The following is an 18595-nucleotide window of genomic DNA, read 5'->3' on the forward strand; positions in this document are numbered from 1 at the left end:
GCAGGATTGTGAACCATTAATAACTACTCTCTGAGTACGGTTGTCCAGCCAGTTATGCACCCACCTTATAGTGGGTATAGAATCATAGAATCATAGGACTGGAAGGGACCTCGAGAGGTCATCGAGTCCAGCCCCCTGCCCTCAAGGCAGGATCAAGCTCCGTCTACACCATCCCTGACAGATGTCTATCTAACCTGTTCTTAAATATCTCCAGAGAGGGAGATTCCACCACCTCCCTTGGCAATTTATTCCAATATTTGACCACCCTGACAGTTAGGAATTTTTTCCTAATGTCCAATCTAAGCCTCCCCTGCTGCACTTTAAGCCCATTACTCCTTGTCCTGTCCTCAGAAACCAAGAGGAACAAATTTTCTCCTTCCTCCTTGTGACACCCTTTTAGATATTTGAAAGCCGCTATCATGTCCCCCCTTAATCTTCTTTTTTCCAAACTAAACAAGCCCAGTTCATGAAGCCTGGCTTCATAGGTCATGTTCTCTAAACCTTTAATCATTCTTGTCGCTCTTCTCTGTACCCTTTCCAATTTCTCCACATCTTTCTTGAAATGTGGCACCCAGAACTGGACACAGTACTCCAGCTGAGGCCTAACTAGTGCAGAGTAGAGCGGCAGAATGACTTCACGAGTTTTGCTTACAACACACCTGTTAATACAACCTAGAATCATATTTGCTTTTTTTGCAACAGCATCACACTGTTGACTCATATTCAACTTGTGGTCCACTATGACCCCTAGATCCCTTTCTGCCATGCTCCTTCCTAGACAGTCGCTTCCCATCTTGTATGTATGGAACTGATTGTTCCTTCCTAAGTGGAGCACTTTGCATTTCTCTCTATTAAACCTCATCCTGTTTACCTCCGACCATTTCTCTAACTTGCTAAGGTCATTCTGAATTATGTCCCTATCCTCCAAAGAAGTCGCAACCCCACCCAGTTTGGTATCATCTGCAAACTTAATAAGCGTACTCTCTATCCCAATATCTACATCATTGATGAAGACATCTCAGTTGTATTTACCTAGCTTATAGATAAGAATATCATGCGAGACCATATCAAACACCTTACTAAAGTCTAAGTATACCACACCCAGGGTATGTCTACACTACCACCCTAGTTCGAACTAGGGTGGTAATGTAGGCAACCGGAGTTGCAAATGAAGCCCGGGATTTGAATTTCCCGGGCTTCATTTGCAGAAAGCCGGGCGCCGCCATTTTTAAACGTCCGCTAGTGCGGACTCCGTGCCACGCGGCTACACGCGGCACGGACTAGATAGTTCGGATTAGGCTTCCTAGTCCGAACTACCGTTACTCTTCGTGAAGCCTAGTCTGAACTACCTAGTTCGTGCCGCATGTAGCCGCGCGGCACGGAGTCCGCACTAGTGGACATTTAAAAATGGCGGTGCCCGGCTTTATGCAAATGAAGCCCGGGAAATTCAAATCCCGGGCTTCATTTGCAACTCCGGGTGCCTACATTACCACCCTAGTTCGAACTGGGGTGGTAGTGTAGACATACCCCCACCGCTTCTCCCTTATCCACAAGACTCGTTATCCTATCAAAGAAAGCTATCAGATTGGTTTGACATGATTTGTTCTTTACAAATCCATGCTGGCTGTTCCCTATCACCTTGCCACTTTCCAAGTGTTTACAGATGGATTCCTTAATTACTTGCTCCATTATCTTCCCTGGCACAGAAGTTAAACTAACTGGTCTGTAGTTTCCTGGATTGTTCTTATTTCCCTTTTTATAAATGGGCACTAGATTTCTCCCGTGCGTGTTACCACCTTAGTTAACCCGGACTAGAACACAGATTTTCCCCCGGTGAAAAAGCAGCAGTTCTGCAGAAAAGGCCCTGGGGATGACAGTGGCTGAGAAGTTGGAGATGAGCCCACAGGGCGCCCTTGTAGCCAAGAAGGCTAATGGCGTACTGGGCTGCATTAGGAGGAGCGTTGCCAGAAGATCTAGAGAAGTGATTATTCCCTTTTATTCGGCTCTGGTGAGGCCACATCTGGAGTATTGTGTCCAGTTCTGGGGTCCCCACTACAAAAAGGATGGAGAGGGTCCAGCGGAGGCAACCAAAATGATTCGGGGGCTGGAGCACATGACTTATGAGGAGAGGCTGAGGGATTTGGCCTCACTTAGCCTACAGAAGAAAAGAGTGAGGGGGGATTTGAGAGCATCCTTCAACTCCCTGCAGGGGTTCCAAAGAGGCTGGAGAGAGGCTGTTCTCAGTGGGGGCAGGTGGCAGAACAAGGAGCAATGGGCTCAAGTTGTAGTGGGGAAGGTCTAGGTGGGATATTAGGAAAAACTATTTCCCTAGGCGGGTGGGGAAGCGCTGGGCTGGGTTCCCTAGGGAGGGGGTGGAATCTCCATCCCTAGAGGTGTTTAAGTCCCGACTTGACAGAGCCCTGGCTGGGATGATTGAGTTGGGTTGGTCCTGCTTTGGGCAGGGGGTTGGACTCGATGACTCCTGAGGTCTCTTCCAACCTTATGATCCTCTGATTCTAAGATACCCAATCTTGATTCAAAGACTCCAAGTGATGGAGAATCTACTATTTCCTTCAGCCAGTAGTTCCAGTGGTTAACCCTCCTTTCCATTAAAGCCTGGTGTCCCACTTTGTAGCTGTCTGGCTTCTGCTCCCGGTGACTGGATCTTGTTTTGTCACAGATCCGAAGGCCAAAAGGGACCCTGGTTTGATCATTCAGTGTGGCTTCTTGTATAAACACTTGCCAAAGCACTTCCCCCAAGTAATTCCAAGGACAGATCTTTTTGAGAAATACACATCCAGTCTTGGGTTAAAAACAGTCCTGATAGAGAATCCCCCGCAGCCCTTTGTAAATTGTCTCAGTGGTTAATTACCCTCTCTGTCAACAATGCACAACTTATTTCTAGTCTGAATGTGTCTAGCTTCAACTTCTGCCTTTTGCTCCTAGATTAAAGAGCCCTTTGCTATCAGAAATCTTCTCCCCACGGTTATTTACAAACTTGAGAAGGCAGAAGCTGCCTAGGAAATTTAGAGGCGCAGCTCCCATTCATTTCAATGAGAATTATGCATCTAAGTCCCTTACGTCTGCTTGGTACATCTCAGCCACAACTTTTGGAAAAAAGGCAAGTTAAAAAAAAAAAAGAAAAAGAAGAGAGGCTGTTCTCAACAGAAGGACCCCCCCCCCCCTTTTTTGTGCATTGTTTTGGGGAAAAAAACAGGCATTTTTGCAAAGGCAAGAAACGTTTGAAATTGAGATTGTGGAAAAACTCACACACAGAGATGCAATATATCTTGGTCACTTTGGAATCATAGAATCCTAGGGTGGGCAGAGATCTCAGGAGTCATCAAGTCCAGCCCCCTGCCCAAGGCAGGACCAACCTCAACTCAAGCATCTTAGCCAGCTCTCATTCAAGCCGGGACTTTATATTACGACGGTTTTGCCTGCACATGGACACACCCATACGCCAGCCATCAGCTACATGTGGAATGGAGACAGAGAAAACAGCCAGGAAAATGTAATGCGCTGTCACACCGTAGCACTATTTGCTTCCTGACGGCACAGGACTAGGGTGAAGCAAATGCCTATTTCCCATGAACTCATAAAATGCTGAATTCCATTCACCTGCACGCCCTCTCCCCAAGCATGTGCCTGCTTCCAGAGGAGGTTTCCCTTGAGGTGAATAAGCAGCAAAGCTTTGAAAGCTCATTTTGAACTCATCTACCACAACCCTATTTCAGAGAGCTCCCCTCAGCTCTTACCAGAGCTCACAGTTGAAATAGGCAAGAAGGTAACAGATGCCCAGAGAATTGGGAAAGATTTTCTAGAGAACTCTGCCCGGGGGTAGCACCTGCCATGAAACAGCCAGATTTCCAAACGTGTTCAGCTTCAAGCACCTTGTGGTTGCATGAAAGCGGACTCCTGGAAAATCCAGCTCTAAGTGACTTGGCTTGGATCGGACGGGGGGTCTGTGGCGGAGCTCCGAACTGACCCGGAGAATGGCCACTCTCAGCAGCCTTCCCAAAGTGCACTGGGTCTCTTCACGAGACCCAGGTATGGGGGGTGGATTGGAATGACTTTCCCCAGTGGATGTGTGCAGGACAGGGGAGTTGAGAACGCTCTCCGCAGGGCTTCCAGAGAGAAGGGGAGAGAGGGGGAGTGTGGGATGCTGCCTCAACTATCCCTCTGGGAAGTCGGGAGTAGCCAGCACCGATTTTCCCCTCAGCTAGTGCACCACCTTTCGGATGTTGGAACTTATAGAATTATAGAACCATAGAGCTGGAAGAGACCTCATAAGGTTATCAAGTCCAGCCCCCTGCCCAAAGCAGAACCAACCCAACTAAATCAGCCCAGCCAGGGCTTTGTCAAGCCGAGACTTAAACACCTCTAGGGATGGAGATTCCACCCCCTCCCTTGGGAACCCAACCCAGCGCTTCCCCACCTGCCTAGGGAAATAGTTTTTCCTAATATCCAAACCACCACAACTTGAGATCATTGCTCCTCGTTCTGCCATCTGTCACTACTGAGAACAGCCTCTCTCCATCCTCTTTGGAACCCCCCTCAAGGATTTGAAGGCTGCTCTCAAATCCCCCCTCACTCTTCTCTTCTGCAGACTGAATGAGCCCAAATCCCTCAGCCTCTCCTCATTGATCATGTGCTCCAGCCCCCTAATCATTTTGGTTGCCTTCCAGTAGACCCTCTCCAATGCGCCCACATCCTTTCTGTAGCGGGGGCCCAGAACTGGACACAACACTCCAGATGTGGCCTCTCCAGAGCTGAATAAAGGGGAATAATGACATCTCTAGATCTGCTGGCAACGCTCCTCCTAATGCAACCTAATACGCCATTAGCCTTCTTGGCTACAGGGGCCCCTGTTGACTCGTCTCCAGCTTCTTATCCACTGTTACCCCCAGGCCTTTTCTGCAGAACTACTACTTAGCTGGTTGGTCCCCAGCCTGTAACAATGCTTGGGATTCTTCCGTCCCAAGTGCAGGACTCTGCTCTTGTCCTTGTTGAATCTCGTCAGATTTCTTGTGGCCCAATCCTCCAATTTGTCTAAGTCATTCTGTACCCTATCTCTGCCCTCAAGCGTATCTACCCTCTCCCCCTAGCTAGCACCAAACCCAGCAATGAAGAGGCTAGAGGACCATGCTAGCCATGGGAGCTGCTTGGAAGATGGCAGGAAAAAAAATTTTAAAACATTTTCCTAAACTTCCTGCACTTTTTGTTTTTAACAGCCCCTCCCCCGCCAGCCTCCAAAACGTTGGCTTTTTTTTTTTTAAACGATGACATTTCTAAAAAGAACAAACGTTTTCCACATGGACAGAAAGGCCATTTTCTGTCCAATAGGGTTTGCGATGGGAAATTTTAGACTACTCACGACCCGCAGCTCAAAGCCCCAAACCTCCAAGTGGGGACTGAACGGAGCCAGAATGTGGAGAACTCCTGTGACCAATGCTTTCTAGCTCCCCCAGCCCTTTGTTGGCTTAGCAGTTCATTTGCAAACAAATCCGGAGTCCCTTTGAACATATTTGCTCTTGGGAAGTATTTGCTGACTTGCTTGGCCGGCCCAGTGGCCTGTTTGCAAAGTATCCGTTATTCATCACTGTGGCGTGTGGTTGGTTGCCCGCATCACATGAGGTCGTCTCCACACCCCGATTGGATGGCCCGGGCTTCAGTTTCGACAGAAGAGTGGCGAGCCCTCGTGCACTTTGCAATATGAATATTTGAACTGACAATTGTGAATGCAAATGGACACGGGCCGTCAACATTTCCAGCCAGAGCCTGCCAGCTGTCCATGACAAACTGCAGCAAACCGAACTCTTTGCTCACTTATTTACAAAGCCCTTCCCAACCAGTTTAACCAGTTCTAGTGGAAACCAGATGGAGCATCAGAGCCCAGATTTCTCAAAAAGGCCCTGGGGGTTACAGTGGATGAGAAGCTGGAGATGAGCCAACAGGGCGCCCTTGTAGCCAAGAAGGCTAATGGCGTATTGGGCTGCATTAGGAGGAGCATTGCCAGCAGATCTAGGGAAGTGATTATTCCCTTTTATTCAGCACTGGAGAGGCCACATCTGAAGGATTGCGTCGAGTTTTGGGATTCCCATTACACAAAAGGTGTGGACACACTGGCAAGAGTCCAGCAGAGGGCACTAAAAACGATTCGGGGGCAGGAGCACATGACCTACGAGGAGAGGCTGAGGAATTTGGGTTTGTTCAGTCTGCAGAAGGGAAGAGTGAGGGGGGATTTGAGAGCAGCCTGCAACTCCCTGCAGGGGGGTTCCAAAGAGGATGGAGAGAGGCTGTTCTCAGTGGAGGCAGGTGGCAGAACGAGGAGCAATGGGCTCAAGTTGCAGTAGGGGAGATCTAGGTTGCATATGAGGAAAAGCTATTTCCCTAGGCGGGTGGGGAAGCGCTGGGCTGGGTTCCCTAGGGAGGGGGTGGAATCTCCATCCCTTTAGATGTTTAAGTCCCGGCTGGACAAAGCCCTGGCTGGTATGATTGAGTTGGGTTGGTTCTGCTTTGGGCGGGGGGAGGGGAGACTCGGTGACTCCTGAGGTCTCTTCCCGCCCTAGGAGTGTGTGAAAATCAATGGCACACAATAAAACCAGGGCTACTTAGGCAGCGACGCTGGTGTTCCACAACCGACATCTCGCTGGCTCTGGCTGAGGCTCTGCACACGCACAGACAGGTTTGAAAGCTCTTTGGAATCCTCCCGGGACCTCCAGGGACTGGTGAGAAGCCACGTTGCTCTGCCGTTAATCACTGGGAGTGAGAAGCGTGGAGAATGACAGCTGGATGTCCGTCTGTCTTAAGAGGCAGATGCAATGATAAAATCTCTCCCCCCCACCTCTCCTCTCTGCACAGAACCACTTCCCCACCACCGCACAGACAGCCCACCACCAAGAAGGCAAACCTTGGTCTTCACACTGTGTCAGTGGGATGCAGAGAACCTGCCTGACAGTGCACCGCCAGCGAATGGACGCTACAGCAGGTAGAGGGACGTGACCGCTCCGTCTCTCTCTCTCTCAGCTACCCCAGGCTGCCTCCTCACAGTGAACTTGTGGTAGCCAGACCTGTTTAGCTGGCCACAAGCACCGGGCAAATGACATATGTTGAAGTCAGGTCATGCACCATGGAAATGCATCCATCTCTGGGGTGGGGCGGGGTCGCTGTTACAAAGCCTGCTTCTGTGGAGGGGACGAAAGATGGGAGGTCTGCACGCCAGCAGGGCCTGGATGACTGTGGCCAAGTGACTTCATCCCCGTGTTTGCTTCATCACCTGTAAAACCCTGCCTCGCGGACGTGTGGCAAGCTAGAGCCAAGACCCCCCATGCCGACGGCACAGAACGCCACGCAAGCGCCGGCAAACAGCACCCAAGCACTGTTAGAATTCAGAGAGCAGGCCCGGGCATTAGAGTCCCACTGCATTCCCCGGGCGGGACATTTGCCCCACCGCTCTGGCTGTGGGGCCTTCCCTCTGGCACTACAATGGATTTATCAGCAGGGTGCTATGCTAGAGGTCTAGAAAATCATGACAGGGATGGAGGAAGTGAATAAGGAAAAGTTACTTACTTGTTCCCATAACACAATAGGAAGCAGGTTTAAAACGAACAAAAGGAACTATTTCTTCATGCAGCGCATAGTCAACCTGTGGAACTCCTTGCCAGAAGATGTTGTGAAGGCTAGGACTTTAACTGAGTTCAAGAAAGCGCTAGACACCTTCATCACCACTGAAATTATAGCAAGCAAATCGCCCCCATTTCTCCCTCTTGGAGCTCTTTGATTGATTTTTTTCCCCCGTTTCTCCAAGCTCGGTCCAGCCAAAGTGATTCCCTTTTCTTCATAAATGGGTCTCCAGCCAGCTGCAGTATGTGGCTCGCATGAACTCCAGGAGTTTGGGTTGCTGGCATCAGAGAGGAGGAGAGATTTGTTGTGAGGGGGAAATAAATAGAGGTTTCAACTGGAATTCTTAAAAAATGATATAAAAACAGGGAAAGATGTTACAGCCGCCATCTTGATCCATGGGGAGACACGTTACAGCCGCCATCTTGATGGACAGGGAGGCACGCTACAGCCGCCATCTTGATCCACAGAGAGGCATGCTACAGCCACCATCTTGATCCACGGGGAGGCATGTTACAGCCGCCATCTTGATCCACGGGGAGTCATGCTCAGCCGTCATCTTGATCCACAGAGAGGCATGCTACAGCCACCATCTTGATCCACGGGGAGGCATGTTACAGCTGCCATCTTGATCCACGGGGAGTCATGCTCAGCCGTCATCTTGATCCACAGAGAGGCATGCTACAACCACCATCTTGATCCACAAAGAGGCATGCTACAGCCACCATCTTGATCAGCCTGAAGGTTTGACCTGGCTACATCTAGCTCAGAAAACATTCCTCACTTGAGCTAGCAATCTGGACCCTGTAGCGGTGTGGGGGCCGATAAGAAGACCCACATAGTCTATGACTGAGCAGGAAGGATGGGTGGAACCAGACTGCTGGCACTAAACATTAATAAGGCCGTAGAGCAGTTTTTAAACTAAGAGATGGGGGAAAGCCGATTGGTGCGGAGATGCACGTAAAGCAGAGAGAGACTTCTCTTAGAGGAGAATCCGTTGATAGAGATTCTCTAAGCTGTAGTCAGAAAGAGAGGAGGGGAGAGGGCAAACCATTGGCCAGAGCTGACAAACAACCGCATAGAAAGGAATCCAATGCATCAGGGAAGGGGCAGACAAATAACCAGTGGAAAATTTTTAAAGTGCTTGTACACAAATGCTAGGAGTCTGACTAATAAGATGGGTGAACTAGAGTACCTCGTATTAAATGAGGAGATAGACATAATAGGCATCACTGAAACCTGGTGGAATGAGGAAAACCTGTGGGACACAATCATACCGGGATATAAAATATATAGAAAGGATAGAGCAGGCCGGGTGGGTGGCGGAGTGGCACTGTGTGTGAAAGATAATGTAGAATCAAATGAAATAAAAATATTAAGTGAATCAACATGTTCAATAGAATCGCTATGGATAGTAATTCCATGCTCCAATAATAAGAAATTAGCAGTAGGGATATATTACCGATCACCTGACCAGGACAGCGATACTGACATTGAAATGCCGAGGGAGATTCGAGAGGCTACCAAAATAAAGAACTCTATAATAATGGGGGATTTTAATTACCCCCATATTGACTGGATACATGTCACCTCAGGAAGAGAAGCGGAGATAAAATTTCTCAATGGCTTAAATGACTGCTTCTTGGAGCAGCTGGTGCAGGAACCCACAAGGGGAGAGGCAATTCTCGATTTAGTCCTGAGTGGAGTGCAGGATCAGGTCCAGGATATAACCATTACAGGACCGCTTGGGAATAGTGACCATAATATAATAACATTCAACATTCCTGTGGTGGGAAGAACACCTCAGCAGTCCAGCACCCTGGCATTTAATTTCAAAAAGGGGAATTACACAAAAATGAGGAGGTTTGTTAAACAGAAATTAAAAGGCACAGTGACTAGAGCCAAATCCCTGAAAGCTGCATGGAAACTTTTTAAAGACACCATAATAGAGGCCCAACTTAAATGTATACCCCAAATTAAAAAACATAGCAAGAGACCTAAAAAAGAGTTACCGTGGCTTAACCACCATGTAAAAGAAGCAGTGAGGGACAAAAAGGTATCTTTTAAGAAGTGGAAATCCAATCCTAGTGAGATAAATAGAAAGGAACATAAACACTGTCAAATCAAGTGTAAACATGTAATAAGAAAAGCAAAAAAAGATTTTGAGGAACAGCTAGCCAAAAACTCAAAAAGAAATAACAACATGTTTTTTAAGTACATTAGAAGCAGGAAGCCTGCTAAGAAGCCTGTGGGTCCCCTAGATGATCGAGCTATAAAAGGAGCAATCAAGGACGATAAAGCCATTGCGGAGAAACTAAATGATTTCTTTGCTTCAGTCTTCACGGCTGAGGATGTTGGGGGAGATTCCTGAATCTGCACCGTCCTTTGTGGGTGATGAATCTGAGGAACTGTCCCGGATTGAAATGTCATTAGAGGAAGTTTTGGAACAAATAGAAAAACTTAATGTTAACAAATCTCCGGGACCGGATGGCATTCATCCAAGGGTTCTAAAAGAACTTAAATGGGAAATTGCTGAGCTATTATCTGTGGTTTGTAACCTATCCTTTAAATCGGCTTCCATACCTAATGACTGGAAAGTAGCCAACATGACACCAATATTTAAAAAGGGCTCTAGAGGCGATCCTGGCAATTACAGACCGCTAAGTCTAACTTCAGTACCGGGCAAATTAGTCGAAACAATAGTAAAGAATAAAATTGTGAATCATGTAGAAGAACATAATTTGTTGGACAAAAGTCAACATGGTTTCTGTAAAGGGAAATCCTGTCTTACTAATCTATTAGAGTTCTTTGAAGGGGTTAACAAACATGCGGACAAGGGGGATCCAGTAGATATAGTATACTTGGATTTTCAGAAAGCCTTTGACAAGGTCCCTCTGTGACGTAGTGGGGGTACTTGCTGGGCTGTGGTGACCCCTGCTGTCTGGAGCAAGACCCAGCAGGGAAAACCTCGCTAGGCAGAGGGAATGCCAAACTTGTTGAACCAGTGGCCAGACACCCCCCATGGAGAGGAACAAAGGAAGGTGGAATGCTGCCCTGGCTGGGGGGCAGGGCTGCAAGGGAATTTAGTTAGTTACTGTGGGAGAGCATGGAGGAGAGCCTAGGAGAAGGGGCTGGAGTTTAGGGGCCCAGTCTCCCCCATCTCAAGGGGGCCTGAGGCATCCTAGCCCAGCTCTGTGACCAGACTACATCTGTGCTGTGCTGTACCCTGGAGAGGCAATAAACTTCCTCTATTCCACCGGCTGGTGAAGTCTGCACCGAGGGGCCTAGCGGGCAGATGGCCTACGCCCGACTCTTGAAGGCAGAGCTGGTGGGGCTGTGCAGAGAGAGGGGCTTGCCTGTGCAGAAAGCAACCAAGGCCCAGCTGATTGCTCAGCTAGAAGAGAACGACCAGCCACAGGGCCAGGATCTTGTCCCCAGGGGAAGCAGCCAGACCCCCCCTGAGAGTGTGTCAGGCTCAGAGAGGGGGAGGAGCGCTGGAACCCAACGGAGAGATGAGACAGCGTCTCCCGGGAGACCTGCAAGCCGTAGCCCATCTAGGGCAGGGGCCAGCCCAGCGGAGCTGCGGCGGCTGGAGATCCAGCTGCGGATCAGGGAATTGGAAGTAGAGGACCGAGAGAAGGACCGCCAGGACCGAGAGAGGGAGCGCCAAGATCGAGAGAAGGAGCGCCAAGATCGAGAGAGGCAGCGGCAGCATGAGCTGGCCATGGCAGAGCGGAGAACCGGCGGGGCACCGGCTGCGCCAAGTGCGGATGGGCCCCAGGGTCCCAGGACTGCCAGACGCTTGGAGAGGCTCGTGGTGGCCCAACTGAAGGACATGGGTGACATAGACGGGTTCCTCAGTGCCTTTGAGAGGGCCTGTGGACTGCAACGGGTCCCCCCAGCTGACTGGCTGCAGGAGCTCATCCCCGCACTGAACCAGGAGGCGGCCGGAGTGCTCAGTCAGCTGGAGGACCTACAGCCAGGGGATTACAACCGAGTCAAGGAGGCCCTGCTGCACAAGTTCGGGCTGACCCCCGAGATGTACAGGAAGAAGTTCCGGGGGGTACAGAAAGGGCCACGGGAGACCTATGTGGACCTGGCCTCCCGCCTGGCGCAATACTGCCGCAAGTGGGTGTCTGGAGTCGGAGCCCAGACCGCAGAGGAGCTGCTCAAGCTGGTCATGATGGAGCAGTTCTATGAAGCGTGCCCACCCAAACTGAGGCTGTGGCTCAAGGACCGGAGACCAGAGAACCCCCAGGAGGCCGGGAGACTGGCGGATGAGTTCACGGAGAGCCGGTCCGGGTGTGAACGGGAGTCCCGGAGAGAGAGGGAACCGCGCAGAGACCGGATCTCGGCTGAGCGACGGAGGGAGTCAACTACGGGGCGAGACCAAGGAACAGGTCGTCTGCGCCCCAGAGAACCAGCCAGGGCCTGGACAGAGACAGCCCAAAGCCTAACTTGCCATCGCTGTGGGCAAAAAGGCCACAAGAGGGCTCAGTGCACCAGGTCCCAGGACCGGGGACTTTCCAGGGTTAACTGGCTGGGGCGGGAGGAAGGGCAGGCTGCCCCAGAGGCAGGGGCTGGCAGGCAAACCTCAGCTCAGAGAGAGGGGAAGGATGCTCAGTGCACCTCCCCTGGGAGGTCTGATTCTCAGGAGGCGGATTTCTCCGTGTACCGGGTGGGGGCAGGACGGCCCCTGCGGAGCGAGTGCCTCATACCCCTGGAGGTGGATGGTAGGAAGGTGACGGGCTTCTGGGACACGGGGGCGGAGATGACTCTGGCCCGATCCGACATAGTGGCCCCGGAGCAGATACTACCCCACGCGCAGCTGACCCTGAAGGGCATAGACGGGTCCCCGTTTAAGGTGCCTGTAGCCAGGGTGCATCTGAAATGGGGGGCCAAGGAGGGCCTCAAGGAAGTGGGGGTGCACCCGCACTTGCCCACCGAGGTGCTGATGGGGAATGACCTAGAGGAGTGGCCCCATGAATCCCAGCGGGCTCTAGTCACTACCCGGAGCCAGAGCCAGCGGGGGGCTGACAACGTGGGTCCAGGGAAGGACTCCTGGCAGCGTCCTCAGGGTCCCAACCCAGTGGACACGGGGTCCAGCCAGGCTGGGACTCCGGACCTAGGCAGAGGTGGGGGACAGGTCCCGATCCCTGCCTCAGCAGCTGAATTCCAGGCTGAGGTGCAGGCAGACCCCTCCTTGCAGAGGCTGAGGGACCAGGCTGGCCTCCATGCAGCTCAGCCCCGGGGGAGAGGTGGCCAGGAGAGATTCCTGCGGGAGCGTGGGCTCCTGTTCCGTGAGTGGCTCCCCCCCAGGAAGGCGAGGGCATGGGGGGTCCAGCGGCAGCTGGTCGTCCCCCGAAAGTATCGCCTCAAGCTGCTGTATTTGGCCCACGATGTCCCCGTTGGGGGCCACCGGGGGATCCGGAGCACCCGGCTGAAGCTGCTCCAGCACTTCTATTGGCCGGGAATCTTTACAGCCGTGCAGCGGTACTAACGGTCCTGTGACTCCTGCCAGAGGGGCGGGAAGGCCCAAGACAGGAGGAAAGCGGCTTGGGGGTCTCTACCCCAGATAGACCCTCTGGGCTTGCTGAGAGAGTTATGGGAGGGGAAGACCTCCCTGGATGGAGCTTCGGGGGTGGAAGCCGCCCTGGTTGTCCAGAGAAGGCTCACTGGGCTCATGGCCCCGGCCCGAGAGACCCTGGCCAGAGATCAAGGCCAGCGGAAGGGTGGGTGTGACCCCCGAGGACAGGCCTGTGCCAGTCGCCCTGGAGCGGGGCGGCGAGTGGACAGAGGGAAGCCAGCTCATGTGGGGCCTTGCCACGGCCGGCCTGAGTCAAGGGGAGCACCCATGTCCCCGGGGCGGGTTCCCACGCAGAGGACCCAAACTTCCCTAGGTCACGAGCAGAGTGACCCTGCTCAGTTCGCTCTCGGAGGGGGGAGAACTGTGATGTAGTGGGGGTACTTGCTGGGCTGTGGTGACCCCTGCTGTCTGGAGCAAGACCCAGCAGGGAAAACCTCGCTAGGCAGAGGGAATGCCAAACTTGTTGAACCAGTGGCCAGACACCCCTCATGGAGAGGAACAAAGGAAGGTGGAATGCTGCCCTGACTGGGGGGCAGGGCTGCAAGGGAATTTAGTTAGTTACTGTGGGAGAGCATGGAGGAGAGCCTAGGGGAAGGGGCTGGAGTTTAGGGGCCCAGTCTCCCCCATCTCAAGGGGGCCTGAGGCATCCTAGCCCAGCTCTGTGACCAGATTCCATCTGTGCTGGGCTGTATCCTGGAGAGGCAATAAACTTCCTCTATTCCACCGGCTGGTGAAGTCTGTTTGTGCCATTTCGGGGTGCAGGAGACGGGGAACCCCCAACGCGCCGTCACACCCTCACCAAAGGCTCTTGTGTAAATTACATGGCCATGGGATAAGAGGGAAGGTCCTTTCTTGGATTGAGAACTGGCTAAAAGACAGGAAACAAAGGGTAGGAATAAATGGTAAATTTTCAGATTGGAGAGGGGTAACTAGTGGTGTCCCCCAAGGGTCAGTCCTGGGACCAATCCTTTTCAACTTATTCATAAATGATCTGGAGAAAGGGGTAAGCAGTGACGTAGTAACGTTTGCAGATGATACCAAACTGTTTAGGATAGTCAAGACAGAAGCAGACTGTGAGGGACTCCAAGAAGATCTCACCAAACTGAGTGATTGGGCAACAAAATGGCAAATGAAATTTAATGTGGATAAGTGTAAAGTAATGCACATCGGGAAAAATAACCCCAACTATACGTACAGTATGATGGGGGCTAATTTGGCTACGACAAATCAGGAAAGAGATCTTGGAGTTATCGTGGACAGTTCTCTGAAAACTTCCACACAGTGTGCAGTGGCAGTCAAAAAGGCAAATAGGATACTAGGAATTATTAGGAAAGGGATAGAAAACAAGACCCAGAACATCTTACTGCCCCTGTATAAAACTATGGTACGCCCACATCTTGAATACTGTGTACAGATGTGGTCTCCTCACCTCAAAAAAGATATTTTGGCCTTGGAAAGGGTTCAGAAAAGGGCAACTAAAATGATTAGGGGTTTGGAACGGGTCCCATATGAGGAGAGGTTAAAGCGACTGGGACTTTTCAGTTTAGAAAAGAGGAGACTGAGGGGGGATATGATAGAGGTCTATAAAATCATGAGTGGTGTGGAGAGGGCTGATAAAGAAAAGTTATTTATTAGTTCCCATAATAGAAGAACTAGAGGACATCAAATGAAATTAATGGGTAGCAGGTTTAAAACTAATAAAAGGAAGTTCTTCTTCACACAGCGTGTTGTCAACCTGTGGAACTCCTTGCCAGAGGAGGCTGTGAAGGCTAGGACTATAACAGAGTTTAAAGAGAAGCTAGATAATTTCATGGAGGTTAGGTCCATAAAAGGCTATTAGCCAGGGGATAAAATGGTGTCCTTGGCCTCTGTTTGTCAGAGGCTGGAGAGGGATGGCACGAGACAAATCGCTTGATCATTGTCTTCGGTCCACCCTCTCTGGGGCACCTGGTGCTGGCCACTGTCGGCAGACAGGCTACTAGGCTAGATGGACCTTTGGTCTGACCCAGTACGGCCGTTCTTATGTTCTTATGTTCTTATGACTTGTGCAGAGAGGGAACCGTCACCCACCCGGACGTGACACTAGGTTTTGAAGAAGCTTGTCAAACAACCAAAGTGACGGGCTCCATTTGACCTGACAGCTTCCCCTTTTCAAGTGCTCTTCACGTGAGAGAGAGGTGCCCACACCACATCCCCAGAGTATGAATTCCTCTGTGTATCCCAAGATTGGCTCCAGCGTGCCCTACTCATCTCACCACTGCAGCAAACTGCCCAGCCAGCCAGCAGCTCACCTGGGTAATTTGTTTAACTCAATCGAATTATTCAGAGCAAATGCAGTTCTGGAGGGTAACGCGCACCTAGAAATCAGCATGGAAAAGTCAGGCCCTCGTGTCCAATTTTGGGTGTCACCAGGGCTGGAAATACCATGAGAAGGGTGGCTGATTTGTCGGCAAGGAACTATTCTTCTTCACAGCAGAAAGGCCAAGAACTGTGCTGGCATGAAGATCAAACAGGCCAGGCTGCTGTCGCCCCACACAGCAGGGGGGAATTCACGGCCCGTGTAAATCAGACCCCGTGGTAAACAGACGCCTTTGGTCTATAGAGCAGCACACACAGCACGCCTCCTTCTCACCAAGCTCACTTTGGCCTTGCACAAATAAAACCAAACCCCACACGCCTTCGAAACAGAAAACATCCCGGAGGAGAAGGGAAAGAGGGACCGAGAGAAGATCCACAAGCACGCGACAGGCAGTGGACGCTCCCGCACAGTATTCCTCCAAGTCTCGTTAAGGACGATGGATGAAGGCAGACGCCACTGTGACCCTTTGACCACATCTCCGAACCTCTCCTGCTGGGCACATCACACGGGATTGTACCAGGGCAGCCAGGAGGGTGGTTTCATTGAATCTGCCCCGTTAGCGCCATTCGGCGCTCTGGGTAGGAAGCCTTCGATCCGCGAGCTGCGTCGGCCTCCCGATCAGACGAGATGGAGAGGTTCTCCGTGTTCTTCCAAAGCACGCACGCCGAAACAGCAGGGGTGCAGGGCTGTTTGGCCCGGACACCATTCGTGGACAGCCTTCTTCTGCCACTCGCACCCCCCAGACCAGGTCGCACATCCACGAGCCACAGGCCTTGCCAAAGGTTTAGACCAGTGGTTCCCCAAACTCTTTTCCCCAAGAACTGATTAGATGTCCAAGCACCTCTTTCATTTCAGGTACGACTGGAACACTCCTTTCATGGGAACACCCCCGCCGCCACGGAAACCCCCTGCTGCTGCCATGGAAACACCCCCCATCGCCGCCATGGAAACGCCCCCCGTCACCGCCATGGAAACACTCCCTACCACCATGGAAACGCCCCTGTCACCATGGAAACACCCCTGCCAAGATGGGAATGCCCCCGCCAACAAGGCCCCCGCAGGCACAGGGAACCCCTGTTTTACACACTGAGTTTTCAGTCTTAACCTCCATTCAGAAACTCTCCACACGGACTCCTCTCTCTGTGTGTTGGTGGCCTAAGCTGCGCTGCCATCTCCGGCACGGTGCTCACGAGACTGGCGATAGTCAGTGTTCTTCTGAAGGCCCCGGGAGTCGTCGTTTCAGAACAAAAATAGATCCTAGCCCTCGGGGAGAAAAGCTTGAAAAAATGGCTCCCAAATGCCCCCAGCACGCTCAACCCAAAGGCAAATGCGAAGACCCCAAAATGGACTTTTTTAAAAAAAAAAACAAGTTGGTTTTTTTTCCATGCAAACCACCTGATTTGGGGAGTTTGTTTAATGGTTGAGGTTGGGCGACTGCTGAAGCGGCATGGTCCGCTCCTGGATCGCAGGGCTGGAACTCAGAGGAGAGGCACACTGCCTGGTCGAGAGCTTGCCCAGACCCATCCGGCGTCTCTTGCAGCGCCTCCAAGCCCCCCCACTGCATAGGGGGCAAGAGAGGGGGACGGGAAAAGGCGCATGGCCAGCACACCACCGGTTGCAGCTGATCCCCATGTGCCAAAAGAACTCCTGTGGACCGCGGGCAGTTGGGGCAAGAGAGAGCAACCTTTAGGCTACTGTATGTTGTTTTGGAGACCGGGTGGGGTTCCAGAAGCCCCTAGGTCAAGGACAGCCACGAGTGCCCTCTCTAGGTCACACCCGGAACCAGGGCAGCTCATCTGGCTGGGGTGGGTCCTGGCTTTTAGCAGGGGGTTGGACTCGATGACTCCTGAGGTCTCTTCCCACCCTATAATTCCATGAGCGGGGGAACGTGGCCCAAGATTTCTCCGTGAATCCCAGTGAACTGATCTCAGCCCTGTTATTCCCAGAAATATCCAGCCATCTGTATTATCTGTACTCCCTGCCCAGTTGTGTCGTCTCACAAACACACACGTGCACGCACACACGAGCTGCAGCAGTGGCAAAAACGTTAGCCTCCCGCCCATTTGCTGAAACACCCCTGCCAAAACTCACCCCTCTCGCGGGCCCGGGGCTGTATTTACCGTGCGATCGCTGGCAGACGCCTCCCCGGGCCTCGCTGACGCTCGTTAGACAGCAGGACTTTGATTGCCTTCCTCGAGTCTCCCTGGGCACGAGACAGCGCGTACACAGAGCTCTTTGAAAAATGGAAATTACACGGCCCCGCACAGCTGCTTTGAGCAGAGAGAAGATCCACACATGTGGGAGTTCATGATGGGTGTTTGGAAAGGGCTCGCTTTTAGGCAGCGCTGTGTTTTTGGCACCGCTTTAGGGCATTTGTTCCGAAGCTCTGTTTACGCGCCTTTGATCAGACGTGTTTAACTTTTCTGGTGCGTGACAGCAGCAAAACAAGTTTGATATGTGGATAATGAAACACTTTTCCTTTTGTTTTGTAAGCCCTTAACAAGGTTTTGCACATCAGCAACTGAACGAGGATAGAGCAGAGGCAGCGTAACAACAACAACAAAAAATAACAACCGAACTAATGATTCGGCAGTTCATTTGTTCAAGCTTTTCATCTGACCTGGCCACATCCTCACCCAGGCAAAAAAAAAAAAATCACACCTCATGTTCGGGAGAGTGGTCGGAATGAACGGAACGAATGCTAACAAGGAGGACTTTGGTCGTAAATTATCCCCCTCTCTTGTTGAAGAGGATAAACCCATCAAAGAACTCTGTAAGCTTAAAGTCTGTAAACAAGCACACTCCAATTTGTTACAGCTCCCAGCTACAGAGACTTGGCTCTTTAGCGCGAGCGTCAGAGATGCAGGCTTTTGTGTGTGTTAGAAGACCCTCTCCCCCTCCTCCCGGGGCACTGATCTGCAGAGGAAATTAATTGTTCCAGCCATCAGCTCCAGAACTGTCACCCGAGCTACAGCCGCTTATGCTTTTAGCTGTGGCGGTCCCGGGACCATTGTGTGTCACGCTTT

General features: G+C 51.5%; 1 protein-coding gene across 4 annotated transcripts in view; it reads right to left on the reverse strand.

Annotated features, from left to right (window-relative positions):
- Positions 1 to 18595, reverse strand: part of CNTFR (ciliary neurotrophic factor receptor) — a 400203-nt gene that overhangs the window by 286761 nt on the left and 94847 nt on the right. The window contains exon 1 of one of the 4 annotated variants that reach the window (XM_075932806.2): positions 5378 to 5428. The exons of the other annotated variants lie outside the window; for them this stretch is intronic. The gene's annotated coding sequence lies outside the window, so the exon portion shown is untranslated. Of the gene's footprint in view, positions 1 to 5377; positions 5429 to 18595 lie in introns of those variants that run through there. 4 annotated transcript variants of the gene reach the window in all.

Source organism: Pelodiscus sinensis, chromosome 6 (assembly GCF_052426305.1).
Source record: "Pelodiscus sinensis isolate ZL-2025 chromosome 6, ASM5242630v1, whole genome shotgun sequence".
NCBI lineage: Eukaryota > Metazoa > Chordata > Testudines > Trionychidae > Pelodiscus > Pelodiscus sinensis.